Source organism: Cotesia glomerata, linkage group LG1 (genome assembly GCF_020080835.1).
Source record: "Cotesia glomerata isolate CgM1 linkage group LG1, MPM_Cglom_v2.3, whole genome shotgun sequence".
In the NCBI taxonomy this organism is placed as follows: domain Eukaryota; kingdom Metazoa; phylum Arthropoda; class Insecta; order Hymenoptera; family Braconidae; genus Cotesia; species Cotesia glomerata.
In genome coordinates, this window is record NC_058158.1 from 3786912 (window position 1) to 3806024 (window position 19113).

At 30.9% G+C, this 19113-nt stretch overlaps 1 protein-coding gene and 1 long non-coding RNA gene across 2 annotated transcripts in view; one reads left to right on the forward strand and one right to left on the reverse strand.

Moving 5' to 3' along the window:
- Positions 1-19113, forward strand: part of LOC123275441 — a 145285-nt gene that overhangs the window by 89358 nt on the left and 36814 nt on the right. The window lies entirely within an intron of this gene.
- LOC123275442 overlaps positions 1-19113 on the reverse strand; it is a 46539-nt gene that overhangs the window by 4922 nt on the left and 22504 nt on the right. Inside the window, exon 2 of the long non-coding RNA XR_006511684.1 lies at positions 15196-15326. This is a non-coding gene — a long non-coding RNA (uncharacterized LOC123275442). The remainder of the gene's footprint in view (positions 1-15195; positions 15327-19113) is intronic.

The window sequence follows — 19113 nt, forward strand, 5'->3', positions numbered from 1 at the left end:
GGAAAAATTCTTATGTTAACATTGGGAAAATTCCTATGTTAATATTGGAAAAATAGGAAAAATCCCTATGTTTTTTTCTCCGTGTGGGCGAGTAATCAGTAGTCATAGTTGCTGTTGCAGTAAAAGTTGGTTTAATGCAGATATCTTGATGTGTTGTGTGTCCTTGTGTGTAAATAAAGTAGAATTAAATGAAAAAATAATAAATAATTTAAAAATTTGACGACTGTGAGCGTAGCAACGACGACGCCATGACTGTGTGTTGTCTATGTAAATGGAAGCTTTCGTGAGCAGCTAAATAACTGATAGCCCGCTCGGGTGAGTGTGGCAAGAGCGATGCATTTAATTTGTGCATTTGCAGGAAGTAGGTCGCGACAAGGAACACGCTAGAACGGAGAAAGAGAGTTATAAAGTAATGTGTGTTTGCAAGAAGGGAAAAGAGACGCAAGAGACGCTCGCTGCTATGTAGAGAACTCGCCGGTGAAGAACCGAATTTACTAGAAGGGATTGAGCGACCTCTACTGTTAATGTAACCACGTGGAAGTTTGTTTTCAAGAGTTATTAAATCAGCAAACTTTTTCATTTTAATATTTCACAGTTGTGCTTTTTACATTTATTAACATTATTCATGATTTTTTACAGGACTAATTTTATTGTTCAGTTTAACTTTGTTTACTGAAAGCTCCTCACTATGCAAGGATTTATATTATATAAATAAATTATTTTTATTTGATAACTAAACTGTATAACGAATTTTTAATTTGTACTTCGGAACTTCACTTAACCCTTCGTTGGTCGCGCTTTTTTTAGTTTCTCGCTCGCACTATAGCGAGTCTCTATAGGTTGAGTAGTTGTTAGGCGGCGATTCGCTCATAGCGCGACCAGCGAAGGGTTAAAGAAAAATCATTGTAATTATTTAAAAGGAAAATGGAAACTTTAAGATAATTACAATTATGAAACTTTAAATAAGCTTAGTTACTTTATTTTAATGAAATTGTCTCTTTTAAAAATAATAAAAAACTGCTACCTCGTTTAATGATATTAAAAAATTAAGAACTATTAGTAATTAAATTACCAATTATAAGAAAATTCGTGAAATAAAAGGCAGGCTTTTAATGTTGTTTGGTAATTAATCAAAGTACGCATTGTTACATTCGCGCGTTGAATTTTTATCACAAAGTATTATTCACAAGATAAAACTAGACGTGTTTCCATTATTTACTCCATGTGAGTGTGGCGTGAAAAATGTAAACAAATTTAATATATTTTTCCGTAAATTAAATATTTTTTCCTCCCAGCACATATTCCAGATACGTTTCTCGTTTGTTTTACAAATGTGAAATTGTAATTTAATTTTTGATAATTATTTTTTGCTCGAATTATTTTATCTCATGTTTTTTAATAATAATTAGCGCGCTTTAAACCAGATAACGCATATGTAATTAAAATTAAAAGTAATTAAATTCTCATCTAAAAACATAATTTTAACAAACTGCGGTTTGAGTTATATGATACTTTAACCAAATCCAAATCAGAGAAATGATCAATTAAAATTTACGGTTTCTTTCTGATATTTATTATAGTTTTTAATTTCACAATTATCCGTGATACAATAGTCTCATTGAATTTTCAATTTAATTAATTCTATAGTTTAAAATAATTTACTGAAAATCATGTGTCAAAATGATGTTTCAGGTATATACTTAATTAACGAAACCAAACTCTCTCTTGCATGAAAACTATCATTATTAAATTGAAATATAAGCTCGAAAACAATAAGAAGTAATTCTTACGTCCATATAAATAAATGTATAAAGTTTAGCATTCAATGCACTCTTAAATATAATAAATCAACATGCATTTTATTTTGGAGGTCATGGCCATTATTTTAAAAATCTTATTCGTATGCTTACATATAATACATATTGTATAGCTTAAGCATAACACTTAACATCTTATTTAAATCATTATTATTTAGACAATATAAAAGTGTGTTACAACTTTCACATTATATTATGTTAGTCATCTATATTTAATGGCGACACAAGTGTACAATACATAAGAATTGTTATTTTATCGTAATCATAATCTTAGTGTTGTCGTTGTCACTATTATTGTTTCGTAAGCTTACATATTACTGTATGACCTGCTGAGGAATTAGCATGAGTAAGTAATACATATATATTTATATATTTATATTTGTGTATAAATATATTTATAAAGATATCATGCAAATTGTTTCTCGCTTTCGAATAAAGTGTGGTATGCAACTCAGCTCCGTAGTAGAGTAAAGAGAGTAGAGCTTTGCAGCAGAGTGCCACAGGAAGACGAGGACAGTAATACACCGGAGGGAATTATATTTTATTATATAATGCTTCGTTGACATAAAATACAATAGTGATATGGGTAGAAAGTATACCAAATGGTCTCTGTGTTATCTCGAAATTTGGCGTAGCATCGCGATATATCGTGAATTATATCACCAACTAAAACTTTCAGCGATATACCTCATGAGTACTCTGAATATCCATAGAATTAAAGGCATTACTTTTAATTTATTGATTTATTTATTACCCGGTGAATTAATACGCGGATATTTATTGCGCTGTTTATATTATTCTGTTTGATTTTTTTAAACTATTTTGGTGCTGAATTTGTTTTTTAAATGTAAAATATAAATATTATTTTATTTTTTTTAGACTGATTGTTAAATTTTTATTTATCAAAAAATCAGGAAGTTAAAACAGGCAATTGTATTTATGTACTAAAATCTATATTTGGAATTGTTTTGTCATACTTTACGGCAATTTAAAATGTCACTGGTGTGTATATATAAATCACGAAAATACTCGAGCGATAATAAATAATAAAATGGAAATTTAAAACAATAACAATTCAATACTTTTTAATAATTTTTTTATTAATCAAAACTGATGTGCTTTCGATTTTATAAAATTTATATTCAATCATGTAAAAGCATTGTGAATGAAATTGAAATTGCATCGAAAATATGACAAGATAATTCAGCACTTTGACGTACATTTAATTATTGTAATATCAGTAAGGAGAAATTTATTAATGATGTATAACAACACAATCTCTTTGATATTGTTGTTAACAGAAAGTTTATTTTACATAGCTGAAATTTCGTTCTTGAATTAAAAATAAAATTCCATTATCCACTATATATTACCAGCTCTTTCATCAAAGGCTAAAATTTTCAGTAATTTAACGACCAACAATATGGTATGGTGATATTAATTAAATAATTAATTTCCGATAAATATTTAAATATCAGTAGATTGAGACTTTTAAATATCCAGTAAACTTCAATTTTAATAAACAAACTGATGTACGCGGATTATTGTACTCCACCAGGCAATATTAATCCACAGTATCCGAGCATAACTCAACCGTATTTTCGCTATTGTCGTAACACGGTGTACTTTGCATACATTCACAAATGACATGTATGTATAGAAGGGTTAATTTGAATGTATTGACTGTATTATACTGGGAATGTAGATAATTAGATATAGAGACATGGCATTGGGAATAAAGCTTAGTGATCAACTATATCACGTGTGTTGACACAGAACCATTGATTTTTGGCGCCATAGTCGCTACTATTCTATGAAATATTGCTTCCGATATTTTCGTTAATTTTCGGAATCAAGGAGTAGAAAAAAAGTTTGGAAAATCCAAATGAGCATGCCTTAAGCGCTCATGTCATGCATAAATTATTTAGATCATAACAAAAATTATTCGTTTTTAATTTGAATTTTTCTGCGAGTAGTATTATCCCCTCTGTAGGTCGAGCTAAAGAAAAATTTTAACAGATGATAAAACAGTTAGTAATTATAGTTATTTCAATTCTGTTTATGAAAAATAATATATATGGCTGCCGAAATCGCAGAAAAAGTCACCGAACAGTCAATCGAAAAAAATTAACTGTATTGAAACGGAATTATTTTGACACGCAATTTTCACAAGGGTTTTGACAAACTTCCTAAGAATAAAACAAAAAAAAATTAAATCGTGAAAGTGATTTTTGTCAAAGTTGTGGTGTTATCAAGCCCAGCGCTCCCGTGAATACCACGCTCTTATTCATTTAATTCATCAAAAAAATGAGTTTTTTCTGAGAAATCTTATTTAATCGATAAGAAAATTTTTTTAACGTGTTCTGTAGTTACTATTATTTATTTCAATATGCTTTTTATCCATAATTTTTTTCATTTAAATTATGAAAATCACGTTTTAATCGAAATCACGATATTTAGGCGAGAGTAGAGTATACCTAGAGAGTATTTTATAACTACATATATGAATGAATATGTCTCTGCATACACGAGTATGAACTTGAAAGCAGTTATCCAAGTTTTCAGAAGTGTTTCCAGCGTAACAACGTTCAATATAATTCTCGGTGTTAATTCTATATAGTAAGGATTTTCTCTATACCCAACTTTATCAAACTTATCACAACAATATTATTATTGAGATAATTAACAAGTAATATAATTTATCGCATTAAAACTTACGATGCATATTACCTATGACGAAATGATTGAACTAATCCTTGAATAAATGAGTACCTAGCTGACTAAATAATATTTTCTTTACAGAAGGTATTTTCGGTGTATTTATAAAAGTTGTGCTACGCTTCGGTATACATATAGGCAATGTAAAGAGAATTTATACCGGCATTGTGTGTAGGTATAGCAAGAAGAGTTAACTTGAACGTTTATGGTGCGGTAACGTCTTCGAAGTATCGTATAGTAGTAAGCACACTGAGTAAAGGTAAACTCAAGTTGCACTTGTGGTACATTTTCCGCGATGATGAGAGTCTCATATTCTCAGTAGCTTCTTAGTCCACTTTTTCTACTTTAAAATATATTGAAACCTTTACGAAATTTACTAAGTTACTTACCTTTTGATATGATTTTACTACTTTTTTAATTATTTTTACTTTATTAAATTTCTTATTCGGTTTTCATTTTATTAAAGAGAAATTAGTTATTAAAATTCTTATGGCTCTTAAATTATTGATTGAACTCATATTACAAAACTTTAATATCTTGTAATATAATAAATAGAATATTTATTTAATCACGGTTAATTTAACCGATGTACAGATAATTATGTACAGTTAATAATGTTTACAGATGGTATGATAAGTTTATAATAAACTTGAGGGAGTAAATATTATACATAGTCATTAATAAAAAAAATAGCGTCGGCGATGAGAGACTTGTTCGCACCTAGATAATAGTTGAGCGAGAAAATTTTCAGACAGAACGAGCAAATCGAATGAAGGAAATTCAAGTTACTCGGAATCGGGTAAAGTTTCTGAGAAGCATAACATGAACAGCGTAGAGTGTAATTGTAGCAAAAACAATTTAAACTAATGCCCAACGGAACGAGTAGAGTGTCTCGGAAAAAAATTAACAAGTCTGAAATAAAAGGAAATAAGAGACGTAAAAAACAAGCCCGAAAAATAGTAGACGAAAAAAAAATTATTATATATATATATATATATATATATATATATATATATATATATATATATATATATATATAAACATAAAATTTCTCACACAAGTTTTGTGTTCACACGCACATCCGGTATTTTATATTTTTATTTTTTGAAATAATAATCACGCTACTGGTCCTCCGAATAATTCTTTAAGCAGTAGCCCCTTGAGTGTATCTCCAGCACAATTTTAACAAATTGGCGAGCCCCAAGCTGGGAAATTGGACCTTAGTATTGTATTATATCACACACATGCTCATTAATCAGACATAATACTTGTCTCTGGTTGTTCGCGAATCAGCGGCGTCCTCAGAGGAAAGTAAACACAATGTTTGCCGAAGCTGATAAAAATATTTGCTGGAAAAGAATTGGTTTCGTGCGATTAGATGTAATGCTATTTCCGTGAAATTATCGCGAACGAATTCCGCGTCCGCCTCCACTGACTCCCCTGTCCACCGGATAGAATACTTTCGGGTTCTTTCTACTCATTTGTTCCAACTTTTGCCGAGGTTTCGTGTTTCGTTCGGTTGTACGGTTGGCTCTTTTATTTTTTATAACCCGACAAACCTTTCTCTCATTTCCTTTCTTTCTTATCCTTTTCCAGAGCCCCACAAAAACAGTCGAGTTTTTTGTTTTAGAAATCTTTTTTATTTTTAATCCTATTTTTTAAGTTTTTTTCAACCAAATCTGGAAGAAGCACATAGGAAGAAGGATTGATTTGACCATTTTTCTCTTGTTATATCGTCAGTCTCTCATTCGTCGGTATCCCATCTTTGCCTGTGAGTTTTTTTACGTCAACCAGCGTAGAAACTCGTACATAATTGTCGTCTTTTTCTTTTATATTTCATTTTAATCTGGCTGTGTATGTCTATACACTAATGATATCCGATTTCTCTTTCATTTTTATAGACTCGACTGTCTCCATTTTTTATTCCCTTCTATAAATTTTATATTTAACTGTTAAGTGTGACTTTTATCTCTCATATATTTTTATTTATTGATCCACCATTTTGTAGTCCACTTATCTAAGATTCTTTTTTTTTGATATGCACTCGAAGAAATAAATTTTAATTAAATCGAAAGTATCAATAATTTTCACTTTTTTAGTAGGTTTAAAATGTTTGATGCCGTGTAAAAAATCATGAAAATATTTTTTGTATTTACAACTTTTCAATTTGAAATAATTTACAGCTTTCTCTAAAAGTTTTAATTCAAGTAGAAATAATATTTAAATTTAATTATATACAACATGATACTTCGTTTTCAATGTTTTTTTTTTTTTTTTTTTTTTTTCGTTAAACGTTCTTCGTTTTGAAATTTTTTCATCGTTTATGAAAATTTACGTCCTCATTGCCAGTACATTCTGCGTAATTACACGTCTTTTTGGCATAACAATAATTTCTTAGCATTTTAAAAATCGAGTCTGTAACTTACATGCAATTGTGCATACAGTTAATTTTAAAATACAACTGTTTTAATATATTTATAATTTAGAGTTACGTATTGTTTGAAAAATTAAAAAATTCAACTATATTGTATAACAAAAAACGCTTGAAATATTAATTTAAAAAGATTTTTTCCATAAATGACTACTTTTGATTTTGAAATAATTTTTGATTAGCCGTATAAATTAAAAATAAAAGCTAATCGAGATAAAATTTCAAGCACTATCTTATCAAATCGCAATTAAAAAAAAAAAAACTAAAAATAAATCCGATTCCCAGTATACTTTCATTTATTATTTATTCTCTACTTTCAAAAACGATTATCATTGATTGTACGACAAGATTACACAAAAAATCGCATTATATCCGCATGGTTCAATCGCCGAGAGATGGGTTGCCACGGTGAAAATACTCCTATCTCAACGAACGCTGAGCTCACTGTATATATTTATACGTACAGCAAACAGGCCCACTACGTCCACTTAATACCGGCTGGGTGCATTCGATGTACGCACTGTGCAATAAATAGAGACGCGTGATGTGAAACCGGTTGGCCGGTTTAAGTTTTCGGTGCAAGGAGCAAAGGGGGAGGCAAATACCAATGTCGGTAGATATTGCAAGAGACATCATATACTAAAAGTCTTAAGCCAACAGCTCTCAGCTCAAGCTCTCTAAATAAAAATAAGTATAGTCACTATATGTTGTATACTATACGCTTAATTTAATATAACGTTCACATAAGTATTTATACCCGTTGCACCTCGCTCGTAAGTATGTGCAAATATGTTTAAATACAATGTAACATTTAAATAAAAGTGAGCCAAAAATGAAAACAAAAGCTGTGTCATCATTTTTATCTTCAGTATTTACACAAAATACATTAATTAAATGCCTTATATCTGATTATTGTGTAATAAATTTATAAATGAGTCACGATCTTTATTATTTTGAAAAGTTATAGCTGAATGTTGACACTAAAGAGTTAATGATCATGTATCATAATCTCTGGATAATGATTCCTAAACTATAATATCAACATAAATCACAACAGTGTTTTGTTCATGGCTACTTTACCACAAACCATAAAAAAATATATATATACATCGGATTGATGGACGGTTTAAAAACCAACGGATGAATGTTTATTGTTTCATTGTATGTGCCATCAAAAATGAAAGACCAAAGTACTTTACTGAAAGAATATATAAGCTGACAGCTTCGATGATGAAAAGACAATACTAAGGATCTTCTCAGCCAGATGTGACTCCTCTTGTGGTTCATTTCCGGTCCTTGGTTCTCAAAATTATGATAATATAATACTCTCTTCCCACAGATTATGTGCCGTGTATATCAAAGTTGCCGGCAATAAAGTCGATATCACACCTACTAATAAGTGTAAATTATAGACAACAAATAAACGTATATGTATATTATACATGTATTTTCTGAAGGCATGTAAGCCAGCGTGTGCATTGTTATCGTTTTGTAAATACTAACCGGTAAATCAAAACGGCTTGTCTCAGTGCCAAAATATAATCCCCGAACAATAATATCTCGAGTATTGTCGAGAGTTTCCTCTAAACTACCTCGCGAATGCTGTCTATATATACATGTAGACCGACCAACGTAAATCCATACTATATATATGGAAGAACGTACCTCCTATTTTCGAATTCTACACACAATCAAATGTATAAAATGCAATTCACGTGATTTAAGAATCAATAAATTCCATAGAACGTGTTTTGTCCCCCTTCTGTATTAGTTCTATACATATCCATGTATGTGAAGAGTAGATAGAAATAATACAGGTATGGGTGTATCTGTATTATAAGTCTGCAACCAGACACTATTGAAACTCTTAACACTGATTTCTCGGTATTGTCTATACTAATTGCTATTTCTTGTTAAGAATTACAATGAGAACAATCGAATACTGAATCATCATCAATTCATAAAAGCATCTGCGATTATATTCTTATTTATTATTTACAATTTCTCACCAAGTGACTAAAAGTTCTTTTAAAACTATTTTTTGCTCTTGCACTTACACACTACCGAAACTTTAACTTTTCTCTAGAGCCTCAATATTATCCAATAAAATTTAAAAAAAGTAACAATTACCTTTCATTAGTACGCGAGTAATAAAAATTTATTCGTCGTAAAATCTTTAGATCTGGCGATCAAAAAGCATCCCCCGTATTTGCTCGCGCACTAAAAATAATAATAAAAAAATAAGAAAAAGAAAAACAAAAAAAAAACAAAAGTCGTTTTGTATTTATACCGTTGAATTTCCGCGAGAAGTTCATCCAGCCATTCTTCTACTTGTTTTCCTTTTTCGCCTCCTCTTCCTCCTTCTTCTTCTTCCCTCACCATTCTTCTATAACCATACATTCGTCCATCTGTCCGTCGTACATAAGTTTCGGAGAGATTGTTCGGGGTGGCTGACCTTAGGAGGGGTCGTTGCACCCAGTCATCGGTACAACTTTCGGCCCCTCTCCATGCCCGTTTCTGGTCAGCCACGGACCTAAAACTCGATGAATCTACTGGCAGCCTACTCGAACCTCCAAATCCTCCTCCTCTTCTTCCACTTCTACCTTCACCTCCTCCTCTATCTCAACTCAAAGTTTATCTCCTCACACCTCCCCCCGCGGTCCCTTTTCTCCCTTACTTCTCTACTCTATGGCTTTAATACTTGATACCAGGCAAAAATGTTGATACTCTGTTTGATTATGTCCTCCCCTTTATCCCTAGCGCCCTTCTCCTCCTCACGCTCGACGAACCCCAAAAAATATACCCGGACCAACAGAAATTATAGTTATTTACCGGCGACCTCCTCGAATAGTCGGTTATTTCGCGGTAGTCATCTCTCTCCCTTCATGACTTTGTACCTTCTTTTTTTGGCTCCCCCTGTAACGTAGTAGTCTGCTAGTTGCAGTAGGTTATACCCAAAAGGGCCCAAGCTTAACTCAAGGGACAAGTTTGTCTTCCATTTGTGGGAGGGGCTCACCGCACTCTTATTACAAGGGGGACACAATTTTATCCGGTGTCTCTCTTATTCTGATGGCCCGCAAGTTACGACTATTCACCTTAACTTTATAATAATATATTTCTCCCTGTTATTATTATTATTATTATTATTATTATTATTATTATTATTATTATTATCCTTATTATTATCACCACATTTTTATTTTTATTATTATATAAATGCTCCGATAAAATGTCTATAGCGTATAAATCCAGTGACAGCGATAAGTATCGTTTATTTTAGATTACACATCCACAGGTTACTCTCGTGTATAATTTAATGCAAATTACTATTTTAATTGAGATTTATTATACCTACATGCTGATGATGAATTAATTTTTTAACAAAATTTAATTTATTTCCCATTTAATAAATCCCTTATTAATAAATGGGAATTTTAAGAGGATAATGCCCTCGTATTTCCGGCTTCGCTACTTCCTTACTCCCTATTTAATCGATATTCCATTAAATTTGTATTAGTACGTAATATAACAAGTATTTAGTATTTTGTTAAACTTTTTAGTATTAAACTTTCTTGTAGAATATAAACTTTTTTTAATTACACTTCTTGTTCCACTCAGTTACGCGGTATAATTATGTTAAACTATTTGGTGTCGGCAAATATGCTGATGAAAGTTAACTGAAAAATTGAGAATACTTTTCGAGGAAATGAAGAATTAAAATTACTGAAAGACTTAAATTAACTGTATTATTTTTTTCGAAAGAATTTTATAAAAATTAATTAAAACCAGGATATTGTTTATATAACAATATATACTTTTTGTTTTAAATGTTTAAATAAATACGAATCAATCTGCATGTACATGCAAAAAATTATGTTACTAGGTTTCTACGAAAAAGCAACGTTTGTTTTTCTGTCAGAGAGGATGCATGTAAAAAGCTATCAACAAAAATAATTGAATTTACTGACAAAACAGCCAAACGCACATATAAGCACAGAAAATATCGATAATAATAATTGTAATACAAAAAAATTAAACAAATTACAATAAAATTAAATTGAAATCATATTTAAATAATGGTAACAACTGTAGCGTATAATTTTAACCGAGTTTGTTATGTTTTGGTATCGTTAACTTTAAATGCAAACTCGCGAATCAATATTCTCGAACATGAAGCATCAGTTTATTTTCTTTTCTCGTGGATATGCACATAGAAAATAAAAAAAAATTCCATGAATCTTTTATGTTACAAAAATAATTAATATTCATCGGTGCGTTAATTTTATTATTGTAGAATAACAATTCATTGTTGAATAACAATTCATGAAAAATAGAAAGAATATGATAATTTATTTTGTTTAATTAAATTAAATATTTCGACGAGTGCATAGGCGGAAATTTTTTGCACTTAACGACTTTAAAACGCATAATGGTGCCCGCAGAATTACTAAAACAGCTAGATTGATTGTTATTGTGTGCAAATGATACTAATGTATTTAGATATTTCGTTACATTATACATACATTACACGCATGTGTGAGTAGGAGATGTATGCATCAAAAATGTATATGTAATTATTAACTGTTGAAGAGCGATGAATCTAGGCCGTGTTATCGCTAAAAATGAGCCATCGTTTTTAGTTGTAACGCAGGAAACAGTGCAAGTGTATTTCATATTATATTATCGCTGTTAGTATAGCAAAGCGATAAGAGAATATGATATTGCTGGTTTTATTTATCGTATTTCATTTATAACAACTATGATATTCACAATTGACATTAATGCTCTGTTAACTCGGTATTTACTTTATTTAATAATTTTTATTTATTTTTATTACTCGGAAAAAAGTTATCATATAAAGATGTCGTGTTATTTTCAAACTAGTCAAGTATAATGAAACATACGTGAAAAAATCCACAGTTTTATTTCATACTAAAACCAAAAAATTTAAGAATAACTCTAAATTTTCGTTCAAGTTTATAATTAAATTTTAATATTATTACTTATATTTAATGAAAAAATTCAACCTATAAATATGAAACGTAATATAAATGTAATTACATCACTGGATAAAGATCATTGTACTAATTACTTTTGAATGGTAAATCAGATTGTAAATGACGGATTATTTTTTTTTATCCTTAATATTTATAAAATACTGAAGGCGAATTAATTGATTAAATAGCTTGCCTTGTAATCATCAGAGCAAGTACTTACAGGCTTACAGCTGATACTCACCCATTCAACCTTGAAATTAACCGCGAATCAAGTTCCACAAGAGCGATAATCACTTAAGGTAACCTCGGCTTTAATCTTTATTTTTTTATTATTTAGTTTATTATTTAGTTAATTATCTTCGCAATGATAAAAATGAAATAATTTTAGACTAATTTTTTGTATCAATTAAATTTGTATTTAATGCTCGAACAAACTATTACAAGAACAATAAATAGTAGTTATCGAAGAAAAATAGTCCGACAAATTGTCGAAAATACGTTTATTTAAAATAATATTTCAATTAGTTTGATTAATTGGAAAATTTCAAACCAGTGTTCTACTGCTGTTACTTGGTGGTTCCCATGTTCAAGGTTCCGTAATTTAAGTAATTATTTTGTGAAAACTGGATTAATTATTGTAATGGTTCAATTAGCTATTTGCCAGCCGCGCTCTTCAACTGAAATGTGTAAAGTGTGTCTACGCAAATTACTGTTTAAAATCAGCGTAAACTACACCATTACTTTCTCAAATTATCTTTTACATGCATATTTATGTATGCATAACATAAATCTAACTTTTATACTATATATACATATATTCCAATGAACAATGTATAACATGTTAATCTGCATAGATACTTTTCACATGTCATTCGTTACACAAAGTTATATTCAAAAATTTGAATTATAAGTTTTGAAAATTTTCTCAAGTTTAATCTGTAACATCAGCATACCAAATTTTATTTTTTTCTGAAACTCAAACCTTTGTAAAAAAATCTAATGAAATTAGGCTTTACAATTTTTTAACAAGTAAAAATTCTGAAAATAAAATTAATGGAATATTATTCAATGTGAATGAGTTCTCAGTAAAAAAATAATCCTATTTTAGTGGTTTGCTCGTGTAACGCGTCAAAAGGCAGTTATTGATGAAAATAAGTCAATAGTGCTGTTCAAACTTATCACTAAGAGCATTTCAGTGTCCCTGAATTTAGAATCAATTAGACTTTAAGCCGATATTGATAAAACTTTACCATTTCTTGAAGAAAAACACTTCTCTATCTCTGTAAAATTTTCTCAATAATAAAGTAAGAGCATGGTACATAAAAAAAATATTTTTTTAATTTTTTACGCTAAATTTAGTATGAAAAAAAGGGCCCACCTGGTTGAATATTGCTTAACAACTTTCGAATATCTTCATCAATCTCACAACCAGCCGAGAATCAAGTTCATCGAACTCTCTGGCTTGTTGCTTGAGCTGAGCCAAAAAATTCATTTATACGTACCATACACTATATGCATTCCGCACAGTATATATCGATACAAAGAAACACAATATTATTTTAGCCTACGTTTCACAAGTATACCCTTGCGAAAATTCTAATGAGTATTACTTGGACGTCAGGTGCAAGTGAGTTCTTAAATAATGTTAAACCTCGTATAAGTCCAATTCTTAAAATAAATAAATCAGAATTATTGTGTAGTCTACGAAACACAACGGTATTACCTATAATGCGAAAAAAATTCGCTGGGATGAAAAGTAAACGAAGAAAGCTTTAGATGCGTGCACTTTTCATTATATTCCATCGTTATTTACTCCAGCTCTATTTCTCTTTTGTTATTTACTCTATATATTATTATTTTTACTCTGGAAATTATTAATGGCCGGGAAAAACCTCCAAGTATTCCAATTAATACACTGAAAATTCAGCCAGGTTAATTTACATTTATAAATGTGGCCACAGACTGTACACGACAGTATACTTATATTTATTCTGCGCTGGAAAATCTATGTACGTTAACAATGACGCTGAATTTGAAGTAATGTTAGTTGTTATTTAATTTAATTTCTTGAATCTAAAATTTTATTAATTTTTTTTTTTTTTTTTTTTTTTTTTTTTTATTTTAACCCCGCTTTTCAGACTTCTGTCTCGATGGGGGTCCGGCCGAGACCGGAAGGGGACTCCAGGCTGATCGGTACATTAAGTTTGGCAAAATAAGTTTGGCGGTATTACATACTTTTTCAGCCTGGAGAGTAATGCGGCGATAGGCCGACTTTGGGGAAACTGCACGCATTTGCCTGTGCCCCACCGGTAGCACAGGGCTTGGGGAAACCATCGAAAAACCCAAACCTGTACAGCCCGGCGTGAGTTATGAGCACCGATGTTCACTGAAAATTAAATTTCAGCTCACACCGGGATTCGAACCCACGCCTCACCAGTCCCAAGCAAGCATGACAAGCATTATACCGCTTAGCCATGGGACTGGCAATTTTATTAATTTAACTATTTCTATCTTGCATTACATAATTATTTTAATAATATAAATTTTTATTATTATTAATATTTATTTCTGTAATTAGATTCCTAAAGGGTTTTCTTGTTCAGAAGCTGCTGCTGATATTCCTATTAAAATTATTATTATTATACTAAATTAATTATTTAATTTTCTTATACAAGCAAGTAAAAATAAATAATCCACTTATATAGAATTACACAGAATATATTTTCATTAAAAATAAAAAAAAAAAAAAAATCCGTTCTATAAAATGACGGTATGGCTTTCAGAGAGAGATTTCACATCTCTATTATACGATACGTCTGATAAATAAACATCTGAATGAATGAATGAATGCGTTAGTGGATGAGCGTGATAAAAAATGTATAAATAAAATTCACGATATTTAAAATATTATAATAAAATGCAGAAGCAGTATGAGGCCACGATACAGATCGTGTGACATTTAAAATGGAATTTTTTTATAAAATTTATCATCAGCGAGAGAGTCGACTTGGAGCTGCGTTGTATAACTAGTAGTCGTAGCCGTACTTGTTGTAAACTACAGATAAATGAGCATGCCATCTTATTTTATTTTCTCAACATTATTTCCTTCTTCACGTACCGGTACTCATACCGTGCACTATATGCAGTTCGTTCATTTTTGCTCTCGACTTGCTAACCGTCGTTTGCAAGCTACGACATAGCGCTGATATATAGTTTTTACCAGTAGACATACCTCTATTCAGCAGCAGTAGTAGTTATCATCCCAGTCGTTACGTATAGTCGCAGTAATAGTAATAGTAGACCTCTGATGGTGATGCTCGCAGATGGTGGATGTTGTTGTGGAAAAAGAGTGTACAGGTCACGCTGGAAAAGTAATTTAATTTTAGACGAGTATTTTGTACAGACAACATTTAACCAGTCGCTGTTTTATTTCTGGTTCGCAATTTCCCGCCGCCTTCATGTTTCACGTGCTCCCTCATCACTCAAACGCGGCCAGGTACTCTGTATACACATTTGTACGTGTTTACGTACCCCAAGCACACATATATTTGGTCATATGTGTACATATGCTGGTACATTACTCTATTCGGGTCACGTTCGAAAAGATGTGTTGTCATTTTATGAAATATTTTGTTTCTCTATGATTAACGTTCGCAATCGTAAAAATTCTCTTTTATCATGCACAACATGAGTATGCTCTTGATTTCATCTCAAATTTTCAGCTGAAAATCCAGAGCTTACAGGGATATTTTTATTTACAGACCGAATAAAATAGAAGCATGCCCGGTGGAAACAAAAAAATACTTTTTCCTAAAGGATAATGGATTTTTTCAATAAACATAAAAAACTTCTACTATTTTCTACTGCCGAGTCTCTTTGATACTCATACTTTTTCATTTATTAGCTGTAAATGGTATTGTATAGCATATTTATATGAAAAAAAAATAAATAAATAAAAAACACAAGGAAAAATGGGAATGTAGAGTTACGCTATGATCGTATTAAAATATGGGCGTACATGAGCTTACATCGTGCTATGTTACACTAAGTAAAATAGTTGTACTATCCTCCGCTGAGAAAATAAAAAAGCTGTGCGGTTGTGAGGGTAGTAAGAGAGGCGGAATAAAATGAAAGGACAAAAGCGGTAGCTCGAGGGTCGACAAGCGAGGCCGCGTCTCTTCCGGTGTGATGGCACTTAAATTATTTATGTCGCTAGCTCTGCACTCATGGAATATTTATTGGAAATACACGTATGCATCCATCACATTCGCGGGTTTTACTACTAAATTCATGCATGGGCGTGGATGTAGAAATCTAGACGTAGGAGTGTGGTGAAGTACAAGTAGAGGTGGACCATTGCGAATAAAAGCATGATAGAATAAAGAATTGGAGAATTTATGCAAAGAGTTGAATTTGGATAGTCATGGCCATGAGTCATGGGTATTGAAAGTAGTATTGAGTCAATGCTGGAATGAGAAATGTGTTTATACGCTGTGTTGAGAGTTAAGGGAAATAGAGAATCGCTTGAATTGAGATTGGCGAATTTGGTTGACCCTCGCAAAGCAGGAGGACGGTATCTTGGTGGCGATGATGGTAGTGGAATGTATGCATACGTACTCTAGGGAATTCAATCAACAGCAGTAGCTATTGCTGGTGATGGTGATACTGGACCTGGTATTGAGAGTCTTCGTATCTCTTGTTTCCAACCGGTCGTCATGTCAATGTGTCAATATCCCGATATATATTCTTGTAAAAATATGTATAGACGAATGTAAAGAATTAATGAATTTTGAATAATTCAATTTATCGTAACGGGAATACACCAATCTAAATATATTTTACTATTCACGAGGTAACGGTAGATAGAAAGAAAATGGTAGGATTTGAAATATTACGTCAGTTTTGTTTTTTTACTTTTTATTTACTTTATAACTGTTGTATTGAATAAGATTAATTATATTTTTTTATCACTTAATTCAGAAAGTGAATAATTGCGTGATTGGCATTTTAATTATAAATGTAGTGGCTCTGTAAATTGAAATTCATAAACGATACCGGTTAATTAAATATAACGGACATGACACATTGTTCTGTTGAGCTTAAAATAATTTCAAATGTCATTATTATTTCATTAGCCTTATCCGTCGTATCTGCCGCCATCGAAATGAAATCCAGTTAATTATTTCGCTAGCATTTACTATTCTTAAACTCACTTAGTATGAATATGTAATAATTTAAAGCTCTTGAAAGTAGTGTCTATTGTATAATACATTCACATTATTAACCTCATAATTTCCCGTTCTTATTCTCGTGAGTTTAGATATTCATGAAACTGACAAAATATACTTCAAATTACATTAATTTCACTCGAAATATACCAAGCATTGAACCTATCTCATTGCTTATTTATGTAACTTCATTACAACTTCTCTCTAAAATTAAGATTAATAATTAGTAATCATAAAAATTTAACAGTAAGTCAAAAATTTTTGCAAAGAAAAATAAAATTATATGACATTAAATGTCTTTTTACTAAATAGGAATAAATATTTTTAAAAATAATACACTGATAGAAGGATTTAGTACGGAGTACTAAACTCATTTAGTAACAAAATTTTTATTCATTTATTTGGGAGAAACAAATATTTTGTACCTATCAATATTATTTGTTACAGTTTAATAAATGATTTCTTTATATGAACAAAGCCTTATTACATGGAAATAAATATTTATTTCCATCAAATAATATATTTGATAAGTATTTAGTAAGTATTGCCGGTAGATGGCTATACTTTAATTCCAATGTTTATGTGGTACATAACCTATTCACTGACTCTGATTATTTTATTCAGCTCGATTTTGGGAGATTTATCAAACCTTTGAAAACACACATATTCCCAATAATAAATGGCTTCTATATATGTCTTTTCTCAGTGGAGTTTAGTTTACTTTTTTCAATTTGTTTATTATTGATATGTTAAAAATTTGCTTAATTTTTAATTTTATAAATGTCTCAAACAAAAAAATATAATTTAATGAGATTCTTTACTTTATAATACCTTATATTTTTACTCAAAATTATTTATTTGAATTATTTTAATTTATTTTAAGTTAAAAAGTTAGGTTACACGCTAAAATTAGTTAAAAAATTAATTTCTTTGATACCAATAAACGATTTATTGAGTAACAATAAATCATTTGTTAAATACTACTTAATATTTATTTGGTGGAACTTAATGAGCTTTACTAAATCATTTAGTATTTGTTACTAAATCTTATTAAATAGAACTAAATCCTTCTATCAGTGTAATAACTTTTTAACTATAAAATTAAAAAAAAAAAAAAAAAAAAAAACAATTGTTTCAAAAGAAACAATGTTAACCTTTAAAGAACTGGTAGACAAGTCTACAGGTATGAGTTTGTTTAAAGCCCAGACAACCTTGACCGAGAACTCTGTCGTTTGTGATGTTTATAATACCAAGAACAGCCGGAAGTAGGAAATGCTGGTTGTATGCGAGAAAGGGCTGAGAATTTACATCATCAACATTGTTATTATAATTATAATCATAATAATAATCATTATGATTATAATCGTCTTGGTGCTCAAATAAATTTAATGCAGTGGTTAACAAATGCTGAGAATTTCCGAGAAGATTTAAAGTGAAATTACTTGCAGCAGTAGGTCTCAAACGGTTTATATTACTGGTCTACATGTACTCGACGTCTGACGAGTCAACTTAAACTCACCAGCATTCTGAATTGTTTAATCCATTGAGGAAAACCTTACTTGCTCGTCGAGCGGCCCTCTCGCTCGTTTACTCACATGCTTATTATCCTTATCTCCTTTTGACGTCGACTCTGTCCCAGTCGCTCTTGTGGAGGACAGCCTTGACCAAGTCTTGCTGGATGACCGCTGGCAATGCTAATGCACTCGACGAGGCTGCTGCATATCGTGCGGTTCACTGCTGTGGCGGTGAAATACCATCAGAACAGATGAGAGTTGAGAGACCAGTCCAGAGCAGTATTATGTATACTGAACAGAGCGCGCCAGACGAGAGTATTGCACAGTAGAGAAAAATAAAGAACAGGAGAGAAGAGGAGGTCAACGAAGAGGAGAATAGAGTTGAGTTCAGTATGAGAGTATTGAGGG